This window comes from Lithobates pipiens, unplaced genomic scaffold, assembly GCF_037356315.1.
Source record: "Lithobates pipiens isolate NorthernLeopardFrog02 unplaced genomic scaffold, aLitPip1_a1.2 Scaffold_10, whole genome shotgun sequence".
NCBI lineage: Eukaryota > Metazoa > Chordata > Amphibia > Anura > Ranidae > Lithobates > Lithobates pipiens.
This window is the reverse complement of record NW_027507686.1, coordinates 213675260-213693908: the sequence shown is the minus strand read 5'-3', so window position 1 is coordinate 213693908 and position 18649 is coordinate 213675260. Positions and strand designations below refer to the sequence as shown.

General features: G+C 45.8%; 1 protein-coding gene across 1 annotated transcript in view; it reads right to left on the bottom strand.

Moving 5' to 3' along the window:
* The window catches only part of PPFIBP2 (PPFIB scaffold protein 2), a 358545-nt gene extending 341346 nt beyond the window's left edge, over nt 1–17199 (bottom strand). The window contains exon 1 of the mRNA XM_077460920.1: nt 17084–17199. The gene's annotated coding sequence lies outside the window, so the exon portion shown is untranslated. The remainder of the gene's footprint in view (nt 1–17083) is intronic.
* Between the last annotated feature and the right edge of the window lie 1450 nt (nt 17200–18649).

Below are 18649 nucleotides of genomic sequence, written 5' to 3'. Positions count from 1 at the left end.
TTGATCACCTTTGCGGTTTTTATTTTTTGCGCTATAAACAAAAGAAGAGCGACAATTTTGAAAAAAAACAATATCTTTTACTTTTTGCTATAATAAATATCCCACTTTTTTTCAAGAAAAATAATTTTTTCCTCAGTTTAGGCCGATATGTATTCTTCTACATGTTTTTTTGTAAAAAAAAAAATCACAATAAGTGCATAATGGTTTGCACAAAATTTATAGCGTCTACAAAATAGGGGATAGCTTTATGGCATTTTTATTATTATCTATTTTTTACTAGTAATGGCGGCGATATTGCGGCAGACAAATTGGACACATTTTTGGGACCATTGCTATAAAAATGCACTGATTACTGTATAAATGTCACTGGCAGGGAAGGGGTTACCACTAGAGGGTGATCAAGGGGTTAACTGTGTTCCCTCTCTGTGTTCTAATTGAAGGGAGGAATGTACTTACTAGGGGAGATGACAGATCACTGTTCATACTTTGTATGAACACACCATTAGTGATGGACGAACGTTTCGCCCGGCGGTCGTTTCGCGGCGAATTTCCGACATTCGCGGTCCGCACGTTCGAACGCCTTTTTCCGTCGTTCGCCGCGGCGGACTTACGTGTTTAATGTATACAAGAACTTTAACCTTTGGTGACACGTTTATCATGTGATACAGGACAGCCAATTGAGACATGACAGCACATGGACACTTGGACATTCCCCCTAACCTATAAATACACCCGATCCGGTGGCCATTTTACATTCTTTCTTCTGTTACGATAGGGACAGGTTCCTGTGTGGAGTAGGGAGAGATAAACCACTAGCTATTTGGTACACAAAAGTTCTTTTCAGGACTGGTATAGGTGTTAGGTGTTGATAGGTTTGCTGTGCTGCTGATTCTTGCAGCAGCCTGAGTGTCTTTTGTTAGTTTAGAGAAAGGGAAAGGACGGTGTATGCTACAGGGACAGCCAGATTAGTCTTTCATCATCATCATCATCATCATCATCATTAGCTGTTACTATCAAGGTCCACAAAAGAGCTGTTCCAGTAACCACTAATCGTTCTCTTTTTTTGCCAATTTGTATAGGGACAGGAAGGAAGCAGTGTTGTCAGGCAGTGAGGGTAATTTTAAAGACTTGCTGTTATTATTAGTTCCACAAAGGTTCTTTTCAGGACTGGTATCAGTGGTACAGTAATAGGCTTGTACATGTATAATATTCTTTCTTCCAAATATAGAAAGGATATTATACTTGACTGCTGCCCTTCTGCTGCAGTCTGCTAAACATTCACAACTCACTTGTTCCACAAAAGTTCTTATAAGGACTGGTAACTTGGTATAGGGTGCTACGGTACATAGGCTTGAGTGCGGTACAGTCTGCTGTTCTGTAAGGACCGCTATCGGTCCACAATAGATAGGGTTGACGTGCACCACTGCTGACCGCTGCCCTATACTGCAGCAGTCCTTCAGCGGTATAGGGACTGACGTACAGTCTGCTAATCACTAACACACAACCTGCTTGTTCCACAAAAGTTCTTATAAGGACTGGTAACTTGGTATAGGGTGCTACGGTACATAGGCTTGAGTGCGGTACAGTCTGCTGTTCTGTAAGGACCGCTATCGGTCCACAATAGATAGGGTTGACGTGCACCACTGCTGACCGCTGCCCTATACTGCAGCAGTCCTTCAGCGGTATAGGGACTGACGTACAGTCTGCTAAACACTAATACACAACCTGCTTGGTCCACAAAAGTTCTTATAAGGACTGGTAACTTGGTATAGGGTGCTACGGTACATAGGCTTGAGTGCGGTACAGTCTGCTGTTCTGTAAGGACCGCTATAGGTCCACAATAGATAGGGTTGACGTGCACCACTGCTGACCGCTCACCTATACTGCAGCAGTCCTTCAGCGGTATAGGGACTGACGTACAGTCTGCTAATCACTAACACACAACCTGCTTGTTCCACAAAAGTTCTTATAAGGACTGGTAACTTGGTATAGGGTGCTACGGTACATAGGCTTGAGTGCGGTACAGTCTGCTGTTCTGTAAGGACCGCTATCGGTCCACAATAGATAGGGTTGACGTGCACCACTGCTGACCGCTGCCCTATACTGCAGCAGTCCTTCAGCGGTATAGGGACTGACGTACAGTCTGCTAATCACTAACACACAACCTGCTTGTTCCACAAAAGTTCTTATAAGGACTGGTAACTTGGTATAGGGTGCTACGGTACATAGGCTTGAGTGCGGTACAGTCTGCTGTTCTGTAAGGACCGCTATCGGTCCACAATAGATAGGGTTGACGTGCACCACTGCTGACCGCTGCCCTATACTGCAGCAGTCCTTCAGCGGTATAGGGACTGACGTACAGTCTGCTAAACACTAATACACAACCTGCTTGGTCCACAAAAGTTCTTATAAGGACTGGTAACTTGGTATAGGGTGCTACGGTACATAGGCTTGAGTGCGGTACAGTCTGCTGTTCTGTAAGGACCGCTATAGGTCCACAATAGATAGGGTTGACGTGCACCACTGCTGACCGCTCACCTATACTGCAGCAGTCCTTCAGCGGTATAGGGACTGACGTACAGTCTGCTAATCACTAACACACAACCTGCTTGTTCCACAAAAGTTCTTATAAGGACTGGTAACTTGGTATAGGGTGCTACGGTACATAGGCTTGAGTGCGGTACAGTCTGCTGTTCTGTAAGGACCGCTATCGGTCCACAATAGATAGGGTTGACGTGCACCACTGCTGACCGCTGCCCTATACTGCAGCAGTCCTTCAGCGGTATAGGGACTGACGTACAGTCTGCTAAACACTAATACACAACCTGCTTGGTCCACAAAAGTTCTTATAAGGACTGGTAACTTGGTATAGGGTGCTACGGTACATAGGCTTGAGTGCGGTACAGTCTGCTGTTCTGTAAGGACCGCTATAGGTCCACAATAGATAGGGTTGACGTGCACCACTGCTGACCGCTCACCTATACTGCAGCAGTCCTTCAGCGGTATAGGGACTGACGTACAGTCTGCTAATCACTAACACACAACCTGCTTGTTCCACAAAAGTTCTTATAAGGACTGGTAACTTGGTATAGGGTGCTACGGTACATAGGCTTGAGTGCGGTACAGTCTGCTGTTCTGTAAGGACCGCTATCGGTCCACAATAGATAGGGTTGACGTGCACCACTGCTGACCGCTGCCCTATACTGCAGCAGTCCTTCAGCGGTATAGGGACTGACGTACAGTCTGCTAATCACTAACACACAACCTGCTTGTTCCACAAAAGTTCTTATAAGGACTGGTAACTTGGTATAGGGTGCTACGGTACATAGGCTTGAGTGCGGTACAGTCTGCTGTTCTGTAAGGACCGCTATCGGTCCACAATAGATAGGGTTGACGTGCACCACTGCTGACCGCTGCCCTATACTGCAGCAGTCCTTCAGCGGTATAGGGACTGACGTACAGTCTGCTAAACACTAATACACAACCTGCTTGGTCCACAAAAGTTCTTATAAGGACTGGTAACTTGGTATAGGGTGCTACGGTACATAGGCTTGAGTGCGGTACAGTCTGCTGTTCTGTAAGGACCGCTATAGGTCCACAATAGATAGGGTTGACGTGCACCACTGCTGACCGCTCACCTATACTGCAGCAGTCCTTCAGCGGTATAGGGACTGACGTACAGTCTGCTAATCACTAACACACAACCTGCTTGTTCCACAAAAGTTCTTATAAGGACTGGTAACTTGGTATAGGGTGCTACGGTACATAGGCTTGAGTGCGGTACAGTCTGCTGTTCTGTAAGGACCGCTATCGGTCCACAATAGATAGGGTTGACGTGCACCACTGCTGACCGCTGCCCTATACTGCAGCAGTCCTTCAGCGGTATAGGGACTGACGTACAGTCTGCTAATCACTAACACACAACCTGCTTGTTCCACAAAAGTTCTTATAAGGACTGGTAACTTGGTATAGGGTGCTACGGTACATAGGCTTGAGTGCGGTACAGTCTGCTGTTCTGTAAGGACCGCTATCGGTCCACAATAGATAGGGTTGACGTGCACCACTGCTGACCGCTGCCCTATACTGCAGCAGTCCTTCAGCGGTATAGGGACTGACGTACAGTCTGCTAAACACTAATACACAACCTGCTTGGTCCACAAAAGTTCTTATAAGGACTGGTAACTTGGTATAGGGTGCTACGGTACATAGGCTTGAGTGCGGTACAGTCTGCTGTTCTGTAAGGACCGCTATAGGTCCACAATAGATAGGGTTGACGTGCACCACTGCTGACCGCTCACCTATACTGCAGCAGTCCTTCAGCGGTATAGGGACTGACGTACAGTCTGCTAATCACTAACACACAACCTGCTTGTTCCACAAAAGTTCTTATAAGGACTGGTAACTTGGTATAGGGTGCTACGGTACATAGGCTTGAGTGCGGTACAGTCTGCTGTTCTGTAAGGACCGCTATCGGTCCACAATAGATAGGGTTGACGTGCACCACTGCTGACCGCTGCCCTATACTGCAGCAGTCCTTCAGCGGTATAGGGACTGACGTACAGTCTGCTAAACACTAATACACAACCTGCTTGGTCCACAAAAGTTCTTATAAGGACTGGTAACTTGGTATAGGGTGCTACGGTACATAGGCTTGAGTGCGGTACAGTCTGCTGTTCTGTAAGGACCGCTATAGGTCCACAATAGATAGGGTTGACGTGCACCACTGCTGACCGCTCACCTATACTGCAGCAGTCCTTCAGCGGTATAGGGACTGACGTACAGTCTGCTAATCACTAACACACAACCTGCTTGTTCCACAAAAGTTCTTATAAGGACTGGTAACTTGGTATAGGGTGCTACGGTACATAGGCTTGAGTGCGGTACAGTCTGCTGTTCTGTAAGGACCGCTATCGGTCCACAATAGATAGGGTTGACGTGCACCACTGCTGACCGCTGCCCTATACTGCAGCAGTCCTTCAGCGGTATAGGGACTGACGTACAGTCTGCTAAACACTAATACACAACCTGCTTGGTCCACAAAAGTTCTTATAAGGACTGGTAACTTGGTATAGGGTGCTACGGTACATAGGCTTGAGTGCGGTACAGTCTGCTGTTCTGTAAGGACCGCTATCGGTCCACAATAGATAGGGTTGACGTGCACCACTGCTGACCGCTGCCCTATACTGCAGCAGTCCTTCATCGGTATAGGGACTAAGAGTTTTGTCACAGGGTCATTTAAAAAATGACAGGCAGAGGAAGAGGCAGGCCCTTCCGCAGGGGTGGTAGGGGTAGGGCAGGAGCAACAGGCTTGAGCCAAAGTGGGAAGTTGCAGAAGGTGCGTTCAATTACTTTAAAGGATGCACCAGACTTGGTTGAGTGGCTCGCTCAGCCTTACTCTTCTGCACCCTCCTCATCCTCTCGATCTGCACCCTCTTCTTCACTCTCTGCTATGTGCACCCCCAAAGACACTACCACCAACAACACGACCACCACCACCACCACCACATACCTTCCGCTTGAGTCACTGGAATTATTTTCCGATCCATATCAAGAGGACATTTCTGATGCGCAGCCACTCTTGGTATTGGATCAGGAAGAGGAGGTAGCAACAAGCGCTACTCAGCAGTCTGACGACAGTACCCAGATCAGCCCAAGGAGGAGGTTGGTCCCCGGTGTTGCTGCCTACTCCGAGATCTCTACTTATAGCGGTGGGGAAGGTGACGTTGATGATGACGTGTCTAGTGATGTCACGTGGGTGCCCACAAGAGAGGAAGAGGAGGGGAGTTCAGAGGGAGATATGGACCAGCAGATAGGGAGGAGAAGCAGCAATGACTTACATTGCACAGCAGGGACAAAGCAGACTGCAAATGTATCAGGAGCGAGTCATCGACCATGTACGGTCACATCTGGCGCTCCCAGGACACCGGCACATGGCTCCGCAGTGTGGGCTTTTTTTAACGTGTCCGCTGCTGACAATAGCGTTGCCATCTGCAATCTTTGCAGTCAACGCGTTAGTCGCGGTAAGCCCAATACTCACCTAGGGACGACCGCCTTAAGAAGGCACATGAGCAGCCATCACCGAGCCCAGTGGGAGCAACGGAACACACAAAGCCACACTGCAGGCTCTCACCGTCCAGCCTCGTCTTCTACTTCTCCTTCTCCTCTCTCCTCACAATTGTCCTCCACTCCACCTTCCATCACGCCAAGCTCACATTTTTCTGCAAAAAGGCAGGCTTCCGTGGGCCTAATGTTTGAGCGTAAAAAAATGATGACGCCGGATAACCCTCTTGCCCAACGGTTGGCGGCTGGCTTGTCAGAACTCATAGCCCGCCAACTACTGCCATATAAACTGGTGGACTCGGAGGCCTTTCGCAAATTTGTGGCCATTGGAACACCACAATGGAAGGTCCCAGGAAGGAAGTATTTCTCAGAGAAGGGCATCCCAGAGCTATATGGCCATGTTCAGCGGCAAGTGAATGTATCTCTGGCACACAGTGTCGGTGCCAAGATACATCTGACCACAGACACGTGGTCTAGCAAACACGGGCAGGGAAGGTATATCAGTTTTACTGCCCACTGGGTGAACCTTCTGACGGCCGTCAAGCATGTAACCCGTGGCACCCGTGTAGATTTGGTTTTACCGCCACGGATTGCATGCAGGCCTGACTCTTCTTCTCCTCCTCCTACTCCATCCTCCTCCCTCTCCTCCTCAGCTGCCTCCTCCTTTTCCGCTGCTAGCGTCTCTTCCGCTGCACCGCCCAAGCTCCCCAGAACCTATTCCACATGCCAGGTGAGACGTTGCCATGCCGTGCTGCGTCTGTTGTGCCTGGAAGCAAAGAGCCACACTGGCCCGGCACTCCTTTCAGCTTTGCGTTCACAGGCAGATGAGTGGCTAACACCGCTCAATTTGACAGTTGGTAAAGTGGTGTGTGACAACGGTGCCAATCTGCTTAGCGCATTGAAACAGGGCAAAATCACGCACGTGCCGTGCATGGCACACGTCTTAAACTTGGTCGTGCAGCGATTCCTTGTCAAATACCCTGGGGTCCAGGACATCTTGCGGCAGGCAAGGAAAATCTCGGCCCATTTCAGAAGATCTTACACGGCCATGGCTCGCCTTGCTGACATTCAGCGGCGACACCATCTGCCGGTCAGACGTCTTATTTGCGATTGCCCGACGCGATGGAACTCAACCTTCTATATGCTTGATAGGCTGCTCCAGCAGAAACGTGCAGTTAACGTCTACCTGTATGAACTCTGCGAAAGAAACGGTTCTGGGGAGCTGGGTTTTTTTTCACCGCGCCAGTGGCTGCTCATGCGCGACACATGCAGACTTCTGCGGCCATTTGAGGAGATCACCAAACTGGTCAGTCGCAGCCATGGCGCCATCAGTGACATGGTACCTTATGCCTTCTTTCTGGAGCGTGCATTGCGTCGTGTCATTGATCAGGCTGTGGAGGAGCAGGAGCGGGAAGATGAGGAAGTCGCAATGCTGGATGAATTCCCAGGGGGGGCTACTCTATCTGAGACAAGTCAACAACAGGAGTCTGATGAGGAGTCAGAGGAGGATGGTGCCGGGGCGGATGAGCAGGAGCAAGAAGAGCATGCTTTAAACCTTTCTGGGATCCCTGTTGTGCGAGGATGGGGAGAGGAGAATGAAGAGGACGACATTATCCTGGATGATGAGCAGGAGCCAGGCCACCACACCGCTTCCACTTTAGTGCAAATGGGGGCCTTCATGCTCCAGTGTTTTAATAGGGACCCCCGTATAAAAAGCATGAGGGTCAAGGACCAGTACTGGGTGGCAACGTACTTAGACCCCCGGTACAAACACAAAATGGCGGAAATGTTACCGCCGTCGCAGAGGGCTGTCAGAATGCAGCACTTCCAGGCCTTGCTTCGAGAAATGCTGCATTCTGCTTTTGCGTGCGCTGGCAGAGGAGCAATTCCCACTCCCAGAGAAGGATTTGCGGGTACCAATCCAACAGCGCCTGCAAGAAGAGGCCGGTTTGAAGATGTGTTGGTGACTTCGGATATGAGGTCATTCTTTCAGCCGACCCATCGACAGGTGTCATCCGGATCCAGCATCAGGGAACGCCTAGACCGTCAGGTGTCCGACTACATTGGGTTAACGGCCGATGTGGACGCTCTGAGGAGTGATGAACCCCTAGACTACTGGGTGGGCAGGCTTGACCTCTGGCCAGAGCTTGCCCAATTTGCAATCGAACTGTTGGCTTGCCCCTCATCCAGTGTCCTGTCCGAAAGGACGTTCAGCGCAGAAGGGGGGATTGTGACCGATAAGCGTACTCGCCTAGCTCACCACAGTGTTAACTACCTCACATTTCTAAAAATGAATGAGGCATGGATCTCGGAGGAATTCAACACATGTGACCAGTAGACCATGTATATGTCTATAAACTATTTTTTTAATCAAGCACACAGACCTTCTTAATTCATTTGGCTCACTTCCTTGACCCAAAAAAGCACACCGTACTATATGCCCCTACCCTCCTCTTTGAAGAGGTTGAGCGGTGTCATATTTCTACTGGGGCTGCTTATGATATCCCTGTGCTGTGCTGACTTCCTCCTGGGGGTTCTTATTATGAAGGGATCACACTATCCCTGTGCTGTGCTGACTTCCTCCTGGGGGTTCTTATTATGAGGGGATCACACCATCCCTGTGCTGTGCTGACTTCCTCCTGGGGCTGCTTACGGTGCTGCTGTCAGTGCTGTATGTCACGGTGCTGCTGTCAGCGCTGTATGTCACGGTGCTGCTGTCAGCGCTGTATGTCACGGTGCTGCTGTCAGCGCTGTATGTCACGGTGCTGCTGTCAGCGCTGTATGTCACGGTGCTGCTGTCAGCGCTGTATGTCACGGTGCTGCTGTCAGCGCTGTATGTCACGGTGCTGCTGTCAGCGCTGTATGTCACGGTGCTGCTGTCAGCGCTGTATGTCACGGTGCTGCTGTCAGTGCTCTGTATTACGGTGCTGCTGTCAGATGCCTCTATCACGGTGCATGTGTCATTCCGGTATGTCACGCTGCTGGTGATCATCTCCTGCACCCTCTTCTTTGCCTACCCTGGTCCCTGACCTTCCCTCTCCTCCATTGCCTTCATTAGCTCCATAGTCCTGAATTGTTAGAACAATTTCCCAAATAAAATAAAAATGCTTGTAGTTATCGATCCCAAATTCACCTCATACATGTATTATGTCATTGTCCAGATGGTGGGACTACGTTTTACCCCCTAATAATTACCACGTGGCCGCAAATTCGACATGAAGGTTTGCAAAGTTCGCCTCCCATTGAAGTCAATGGGGCCCGCGGCGAACGTTCGGTTTCGCGAACGTTTGGGTCCGTTCGCATTTCGCTTTCGCGAAACGTCCCGTCGGAAGTTCGTCCATCACTACACACCATCTGTCTGTTCTCCCCTGAAAGAACTGGGATCTGTGTGTGTGTTTACACACAGATCCGGTTCTCGGTGTCATGAGCAATAACGGGTGTCCGGCGGTCATCGCGCCCGCCGGACACTCGCATCGGCTCCGGGGGGGAGCTGCGGGAACATGTCCGTGCATCCAGCGGCGCACGCGCCCCCTAGTGGCCATAATGGGAAGCGATGTAAGGTAACGTCGATTTGCCCAGCCGAGCCAACCTGTCGCAGAGTAAAACTGCGGCGGCTGGTTGGCAAGTGGTTAAAGCGGCATTGAGCACAAGTTCACACTGAATGCGGGTTTGGAATCGTGCAAGTTCAGCTGAACTCGCACAATTTCAAACTGCAATTTTAGTCCGAGATATCTATTGAAATTACCCCAAAGTCACCAAAAGTAGTGCAGGATCTACTTTTGGGAAACGGTGTGGCGCCATACCGTTTTGGATGGTGAAGTTGCCTGCAATAGGCTCTGATTCGGCATGCAATTTGACATGTCAAATTGGCCGGTGTGAACGAGGGATAAATAAATATGGTGACTGCATTTATTTATTTTTATTTTATTTTTTATTTTTTTGGGCTTTTCTTCCTCTTTTTTCACCTGGTGATCCAGTCAGTAACACACCTCCTGTATTAGAGTGCCCCCACTCTGGATGAAGGAGCACAGCACCTTTGGACAGCAGCATTGTAAGTCTGGGGGGGAGGGGAGTGTATTAGCAGATTTAGATACACTAAAACTGAAGACATAATCTAGCATGAACTGCAGTTACCGAAACAATGTTTTTTTTTCCTTTTGGGATAAGGGTTTTACAAACATAAAAGCTGATCATTGGAAGCACTATTGTCAGTGGTAAATGGCTTGTCTCAACCCTTTAACTGCTACATCTGCAGGACAGCTTGTTCTGTTGAAAAACAAAAGACCCACCAGGCAAAAATAAAAGGAAAGAAAGGCTAAAAAAGAAAACAAATGCACCCATCACATCTAAGAACTAGTAAGCTGCAATATAATAAATGTTTCTGGGTTTAATATTACTTTAAGGCTGGGTTCACCCTGTGTGCGGTACAGCTCGCAGCAGGGGGTCTACATAGATCCCAAATGTCCCTGATTCCCGAGGGACTGTCCCTGATTCCGAGGGACTGTCCCTGATTGGGAGCATTGCCTCATTCCTACTCATTTGTCCCACATTTTGATCTGATCTATGTAGATGTTTATAAAATGCACTTTTTATCTATCAAAAAGTGTTTCTCAGCACTAAACTTTTCATCTGATTTCTAAATTGCTGCATTTGTAAATTCCAAAAGCCAATATAAAGGAATAGTAGTGGTAAAAAAAAAAACACTTGTGGGTTTAACCAATCTTGATTTTTTTTTGTACAATTCTCCTTTAAGGGGGCGTGGCAAGGGGCGTGTCCTATGCCTGCATACTTTTGCTGATAGGTGTCTCTCATACCCATTTTAAAAAGTTGGGAGGTATGGGGTCTGGTGCATCGCCATTCACCATTTCAGGTCCCAATTTTTGGCTGAATTTGGACCTGAACCTGAGCCAAAGACGCACAGGACTCTTCTGTAGTGCGCTCCATGGCCGCCCTAGAGATGTGTGAACCACAATCACAATCTCCTGTCCTGCGAATTGGATGTGTTGAAAACCGCATCCAATTCGCAATATTTTTCTGAATCCAATTCACAATATTTCTCTGCATCCAATTCGCAATAGTGTGAACCCAGCCTTAGGGTGCATTCACACATGCAGCTATTATTACTGCCCCACCCACTTACACTATATGGCATTAGCCACTGATATGGGCCCCATCAAAATGTTGCTATAGGGCCCTTTTGATGATACATCGCTGTATTAGAATTCAGTCTGATTATCATTCAGTAATTATTACAGCAATGTACAAGATGATAAACAACACGTCCAGTCCTGTTTCTGGGACTTGTCAAAGTAAAAGGGTCCTTCTATCATCTGTCACTGCAGTCATGCCTCTTATCTCTATCCAAGCTAGCCCTGAGTGGTGTGGAAAGCCATCCAGTATTAGATTTCATTGGATGCCTTTGAGTTCTCCACCTACACTGAGAAATCCCAGAGTCATACCGAACAGCTGAATGAATGGCTTTATAAAAATTACAGGAAAGAGAATATACTGGTGGCCAAACACTTTTCCAATGGTAACATTCAATTGTTACCCAACAGCAGCCTATGGTGTTGCCAATGGGTTGCAGCCAAGCCATTGAAACAATTCAGTCCTTTGCGTGGTGTTGGTATCTTATCCCAACATCTGTTAAAGTGACCCTGTAGTGGTGACCCTATTTACCTACCGTGTCCAGCAGAGGGGGCTCTTTTTTTTGTTATAATGCCCTGCTGGATAGACCTAGCAAACGAGGGGTTCAAGGGAGCTGAGCAAAGCCTCAGTGTGCATGAGCCCTTATACTAAGTGCTATTAGATACTGTTATTCTGTATTGTGCTGCCATCTAGTGGCCTTTGTGGGAACTATACTTAGGAAGCCGGTACTACAAACGCTTCCCTGCCTGTTATACACTTTATCTTATGCTTGTTACATACCCCTTCTTCACCATTTTATTGCCATTGTCAATTTTCTTTTATTCAGATAATACACTTTGTGTCCTTTGTGTCCTCTGTGGTCACCCAGAGCTTCTCTCCCAAAACTAGTGTGGACTTTTGGAGGATCCTGGATATAGAGTGAGCAATTCATTTATGAATATTGATGCTGTCCTTTCCAAAATTTTGTGAACATTTTCTGATTTAGAATTTTTTCTTTATTAGAGTTTTGTGACAAATGATGGTCTGTAATATCCCCTGAAGAAGCCAAGTTTGGCGAAACATGTTGGGATCAAAACATCTTGCTCTGGCCATCGCTGTTATAGACACTCACTACCTGTAGTGTGATATGTATACATTTTTTATGTATTTTATTGAATCAATTTCAGTCTTTTTTAACCAATGTTAATAAAGTTGATTCATTTTATATAAAATTGATCTCTCTATGATTGTTGGCACCCTAAAAATTTAAAATGGTCTGCACTACAACCACAAGCAATGCATGCCTTTGCAGCGTGGTATTCCAGCATTTAGGTGGTTAAAACATGACACTATATCCCATATATAATTTGTTTGTGTCAATGCCCACATCAGGGCCGTCTTTAATACTGATTGGACCCTAGGCAAACATTTTATTGGGCCCTATTTTTGGGCAATGCTGGCTCAAGGGGCAGCTGCTTTGGCCGTTCTATAGTAAACTTTATGTTGCACATCACTCCTTTCTACATCTACATGATCCGGAATTTCATGTGCGCTCCGCCCCATCTGTAGTGTTATTCGGTACACAGCACAAGTTGGTCAGCAGGTCCCAGCTGATGATTTATGGCTGAGACCTGCTGATTGGCTTAGCGGATCACAGTAGAGAGCCCAGTGTTTACTAACAACATAAGGCTCTGTACAAAGCAGAGAGAAAAATCAGCACACATTACACATTGCTAGGCACACAGTTAACCTTTGATTGCCCCTAAATGTTAACCTCTTCCCAGCCAGTGTCAATAGTATAGTGATAGTGTATAGTATTAGCACGGATCACTGTATTAGTGATGTCAGTTACTCAGTTCCCACCCAGTGTCAGTCAGTGTCAGTTTGTGTCAGACTGTTCGCCGCACTCTCATAGCCCCACTGTAAGTCACTGATTACCACCATTACAAGTTTAAAAAAAAAAAAAAAAAAAATTCCAGTATACAGTATATATACTTTTGTAAAGAAATTAAATTTTCAATTTTTTCTTATCAGATATGTATTATAACAGAAAAAAAATGTATAGATTAATTTGAAATTTTCTGTTTTTTTTTCATTTATATTGTGAAAAATAAAAAATAGTGATCAATTGTTACCATAAGAAAGCTCTGTTTCTGTGAAAAAAATTATATAAATTTCATTTGGGTACAGTATCGCATGACCGGGCAATTGGCAGTTAAATTAATACAGTGCCAAATCGCAAAAAATGCTCTGGTCGTGAAGGGGGTAAGCTTAAAGCGGTAGTAAAGTCTGTATTTTTATTTTTTATTTTTTTTAGTTTTATCTCCAGGCATGCTTATAATAAATGAATATTATGAGATATTCTAGGGATCAGCAGCCGGAGATGTTACTGGCACACTGAAGGAACGGCAAACCCATGTCCCTCGTTTAGAGCTCTGTGCCGCAGCCATTAATCCTGTGCGCATGCGCAAGGGTGACGTCATCGGGGCTCATTCATTCAAGAAGTGAAGCTGAAAACTTCCATAGTGGTGACAGCACATGGCTGGAGGGATTTGTTTCAAGGTAAGGTCTTTCATAATGTGCTAGTATGCGATGCATACAAGCACATTATGCCTTTACCTTGCATTTTTTTTCTTTTTCTAAGCTTTACTACCGCTTTAAGTGTATTAATTAAGTGCCACTCATGGCCATCATTCGTATTGTATATTAGAGAAACAGAAAATGGAGATCTCGGACTTTACAGGCCACAAACAGAGTCAACAATTATATTAAATTTACACAATTTATTGATATCAAAGTGAAAAAAAAAATATATACAATGTACATCTAGTTTTTAAAAGAATCAAACAACAATTATTAGTGCTGATAGATTATGTGCATAATCATACACCACAGAGGAATGTGGTTAACACCAGTCCTCATATCCCGACGCGTTTCGCCAGATTTGGCTTTATCAGGGCCTAAGAAGACATTACAGCACTCATCTATAAAGAGACAATAACATATTATACTATATTCATAGACATCAATGCTTATTGAACACAAGAGTAAATAGAACTTATAATTGTTGTTTGTTTGTTTTTTAAAATAGATGTACATCGGATACATTTTTTTTTACTTTGATATCAATAAATTGTGTAATTTTAATATAATTGTTGACTCCGTGTGTGGCCTGTAAAGTATGAGATCTCCTTTTTCTGTTTCTCTAATACCGCTTTAAGTGGTTGATCATTTGGCTGATACATCTACATAAACCTTTCCTTGGAGAAAAAAGGAGATGACCTCTTTCTTAAAATGCTATGTGCCTGGCTATGGTGCTGATCCTCTGATTTTAGTACCCTGAGACACTGATCTGGAGGATGTATGCCGAACTGGAAAGTTGGAAGTCCTTATCGGCATTCTTGTCCTAGGTTGGATAATGAAGCATGGAGTCCAGAGGCTCAACATGACAGCCAGGCAACCAGCATTTACAGAATCAGACACCAGCTTTTGCTGCCTCCATTTTTTTTTTGTAACAGTTCAGTCTCCATCTTTCTAGGTTTCCTATAGGCCTTGTTTATATGCTCTTCCTCTTCTATATGGGCGGTATGTACAGAAACAATTGAAAAGCTTTTGGCAAGTTGACTAGAAGCCCTTAAAGCACCACTCAGCTCCACCCAAAAGGGGAAGTTCCGCTTTAAATCCTCCTTCCCGACTCCTGTTTAGAAACTGAGCTTTTGGGGAGGAGGGAGAGAGCGGGTACCCGATTTTGACAGGTACCCACTCCCACTTCCGTTCCGGACGCCTTAGGCTATCATAGGGCCATGATCTTTCCCAAGCCTGGACCAGCTCTGTGACATCAGCTGACAGCGGGAGATTTAGCCACCTGTCTGCAGGAAACAGAAAATCTTCATTAATGCTTTGCACAAGCTTGCTGTAGGCTCCTATACAAGCGAAGCCTGTGTGAACAGGGACTTAAAACAGCACTAAGGACTTGTTTACACTAGTTGTTGGGAGGCTGTAAAACTCCATGGTTGAGCCAAGTTCTGTATGTAGATCACTCTTCAGAGAGCAACACACATGTAAATTAGGCCTTATCAATATCCTTATTCTTATTCTCCAAAAAATAATTCATACACAAGAATTTGGAAATTCGGATGAGGCTGAGAGCAATAGAAAGGACATTTCTGAGTTGAAATTACATATTTTTTTAAACCAAGTCTGCTGGTTAAGTTTGGAGTTCAGCTTTAAATGAACCCGAGCTGGTGAACTTTTTTGATGTGCCCATTACAGGCAATCAGACTTGCAGCCAACAAGATCCTATGGAAGATCAAAGGTCCATGTACTTTTTGAGATGGGAATGAGGGAGTCAGGACACCTATCAGCAAAAGCATGCAGGAATAGGACACACCCCTTGCCATGCCCCTTAAAGGAGAATTGTACAAAAACAAAACAAAAACAAGATTGGTTAGACTCCCAAGTGCTTTTTTACCACTACTATTCCTTTATATTGGCTTTTGGAATTTACAAATGCAGCAATTTAGAAATCAGATGGAAGGTTAAGTGTTGGAAAACACTTTTTGATAAAAAATGCATTTTAAAAACATTTATATAAATCAGACCAAAATGAAGGACAAATGAGGAGGTATGAGGGACATTGCTCCAAATCAGGGACAGTCCCTCGAAATCAGGGACAGTTGGGATCTATGCATGAGTCCTTAACCACCTGGCACAGAGCGCACACAAATATGCGGCCTCTCATGGCCTATTTGTGTGCAATAGCATTGTAAAATGCTGTGCCGAGAGCACGTACAGTGACTCGCGGTAAATTCCCCATCGCCGTTTGCGATAGGGACTTTTCCGATCATGTGACAGCCAATCACGATGGTCACATGGCCATAAGCCCTGCCCCGCCTCCCGGCATAGCCAAACCCTTTAAAGGGTGATTTGGAGCAATGTTCCTCTGTCCCTCATTCCTCCTCATTTGTCCCTCATTGTGGTCTGATCCATATGGTTGTATATAAAATGTACTTTTTATCTTTCAAAAGTGTTTTCCAGAGCTAAACCTTTCATCCAATTTCTAAATTTCTGCATTTGTAAATTTTAAAAGCCAATATAAAGGAATAGTAGTGGTAAAAAAAGTCCTTGTGGATTTAATTAACCTTTTTTTGGGTTAATTTTCCTTTAAGGGGGTGTGGCAGGAGGCATGTCCTATGCATACATACATTTGTTAGTAGGTGTCCCTCATTCTCATCTCAAAATGTTGGGAGGTATGAGGGAGTGTTAGATATACTAGCCGATTTAGATACACTAACAAATTGAAGCCAAACGTCAGCCAATACTTTATAAGCAGTTACAGCAAACAGTCTCCCTTTTGCGATAAAGGATTTATATAAAAGCTGATCATTGTAAGCACCCCCTGTTAGTGGCAAATGGCTTGCGTCAACCCTCTAACTGCAACATCTGCAGGTCAGCTTGTTCTTTTTGAAAAACAACAGTGTTACCGGTGAAAATAAAGAAAAAAAAGCGTAAAAAGGGAAAACAAATCACATCTGAGAATCGGTAATCTGCAATATAATAAATGTTTGCTTTTTGGGTTTAATACAGCTTTAATGCAGATAGTGATTGTCCTGGTCAGGATTTGAAACAAGGACCCCGGTGCTGCGAGGGAGAAGTGCTGACCACTACGCGCTTCTTCCTATTACTTGCTGTGAAATGTTGCCCGGTGTATGGCTCTGCGCTGGGCACAATGTGTGCATTATGTGCTCAGTAGACCGGGCTCTGGCTGTCACTATGCGAGTCAGGCTGACACCGCTTGTCACTCTCTCTGAGCTGCTACAAAGTATCGCAGAACAATACAAGAGAACACAGGCAGATGGGATAAAGTATCACAACCTTCCATTCTCTGGAGACTTACCTGTGATGTCACAGTGTCCTCCAGCAGTCTGGCAGGTGTCAGGTACCCGGGGGCCCCTCCGCTGCTCCCCTCCCTCCTTCTCCTCTCAGTAGTGTGACAGCAGCAGCTGCCTGAGAAATGACCAGTCCCAGTGCCCCCTCCTCTCCTGTCATTACTAGTCCCCCGCCTGCTCCTTCTATGCGTTTCACCTCCTCTCCCTCCAGTACCCAGCCTCCCTCTCCTTTTATCTTCTCTCCAGGCAAGCCATTCCACTTCCCTATCCTTTACCTCCTCTTCACATTCTTCAACTGCACTTTTAAACCCTGTTATCTGCCTTCCAGCCACTGTGGGGTGCTATTTTTCACAGACACATATTAACCACTTCAGCCCCGGAAGGATTTGCCCCCTTAACGACTGGGCGATTTTGTGCAATACGGCACTGTGTTATTTTAACTGACAATTGCACAATCGTGCGATGCTTTACCCAAACAAAATTTATGTCCATTTCTTTTCTCCACAAATAGAGTTTTCTTTTGGTGGTATTTGATCACCTCTGCGTTTTTTTTTTTGCAATATAAAAAAAAAAGACTGCCAAAAAAAACAACCCGTAAAGGCCCCCCCCTTGACCGCCAGAGCCCTCTCCATTGGTCCTGGGGCCCTTTTCCTCTGGTTCTGGGGCCCTTCCCTCCGAGCCCAGAGCCCAGAGCATGAAAAAACGCATTGGTGTGACCCGAGCCTAAATTAGCCCTTAACCACTTGGTGACCACCTGCCGCAGATGTGGGCGCACGTGCGCTCCGATTGGTCAGCGGGGGAGCCAATCTGCGGGTCCGACAGACTCAATGTCGGCCAGCTGCCCACGATCATTCCCTGCAGTGACATAATGGGTATCTGCCAAAGTAAACAAGGCAGATCTCCGTTCTGTCAGGGGATGACTCTGAGATCTGTCTTCTTACTAAGCAAGAAGATGGATCTGTGTGTTTCCCCAGTCACACAATCCTCCATACAGGTAGTAATCACAAACGTGGAACACATTTAACCCCTTGATCACCCCTGATGTTAACTCCTTCCCTGCCAGTGCCATTAGTATAATGTTAGTGCATATTTTTAGCACTGATTATTGTATTAATTTCACTGGTTCCCAAAAAAAGTGTAAAAAATGTCACTGAGGTATCCAATCTGTCCACTACAATGTCGCAGTCCCGCTAAAAATCACTGATCGCCGCCAATTACTAGTAAAAAAAAAAAAAAATGGCATAAATCTATACCATAGATCAATAATCGCTTATTGGGATTTTTTTTTACCAAAAATATGTAGAAGAATACACATTGGACTAAACTGATTAATAAATTTGCTTGCATATATATATATATTGGATATGTATTATAGCATATATTATAGTTTGTAGCATGTAGTATTGTAGCATGTATTATAGTTTGAACTGTCATGAAACTTTGTGTGTCGTAGTGTGAACCTGGGCTTATAGAGGGTCTCATGATGGGAGTAAAGAGCCCTGGGATCAGTGGGAATGGCCCCAGCCCCCGAGAGAAGGGCTCTGGGCTCGGAGGGAAGGGCCCCCGGAAACCAG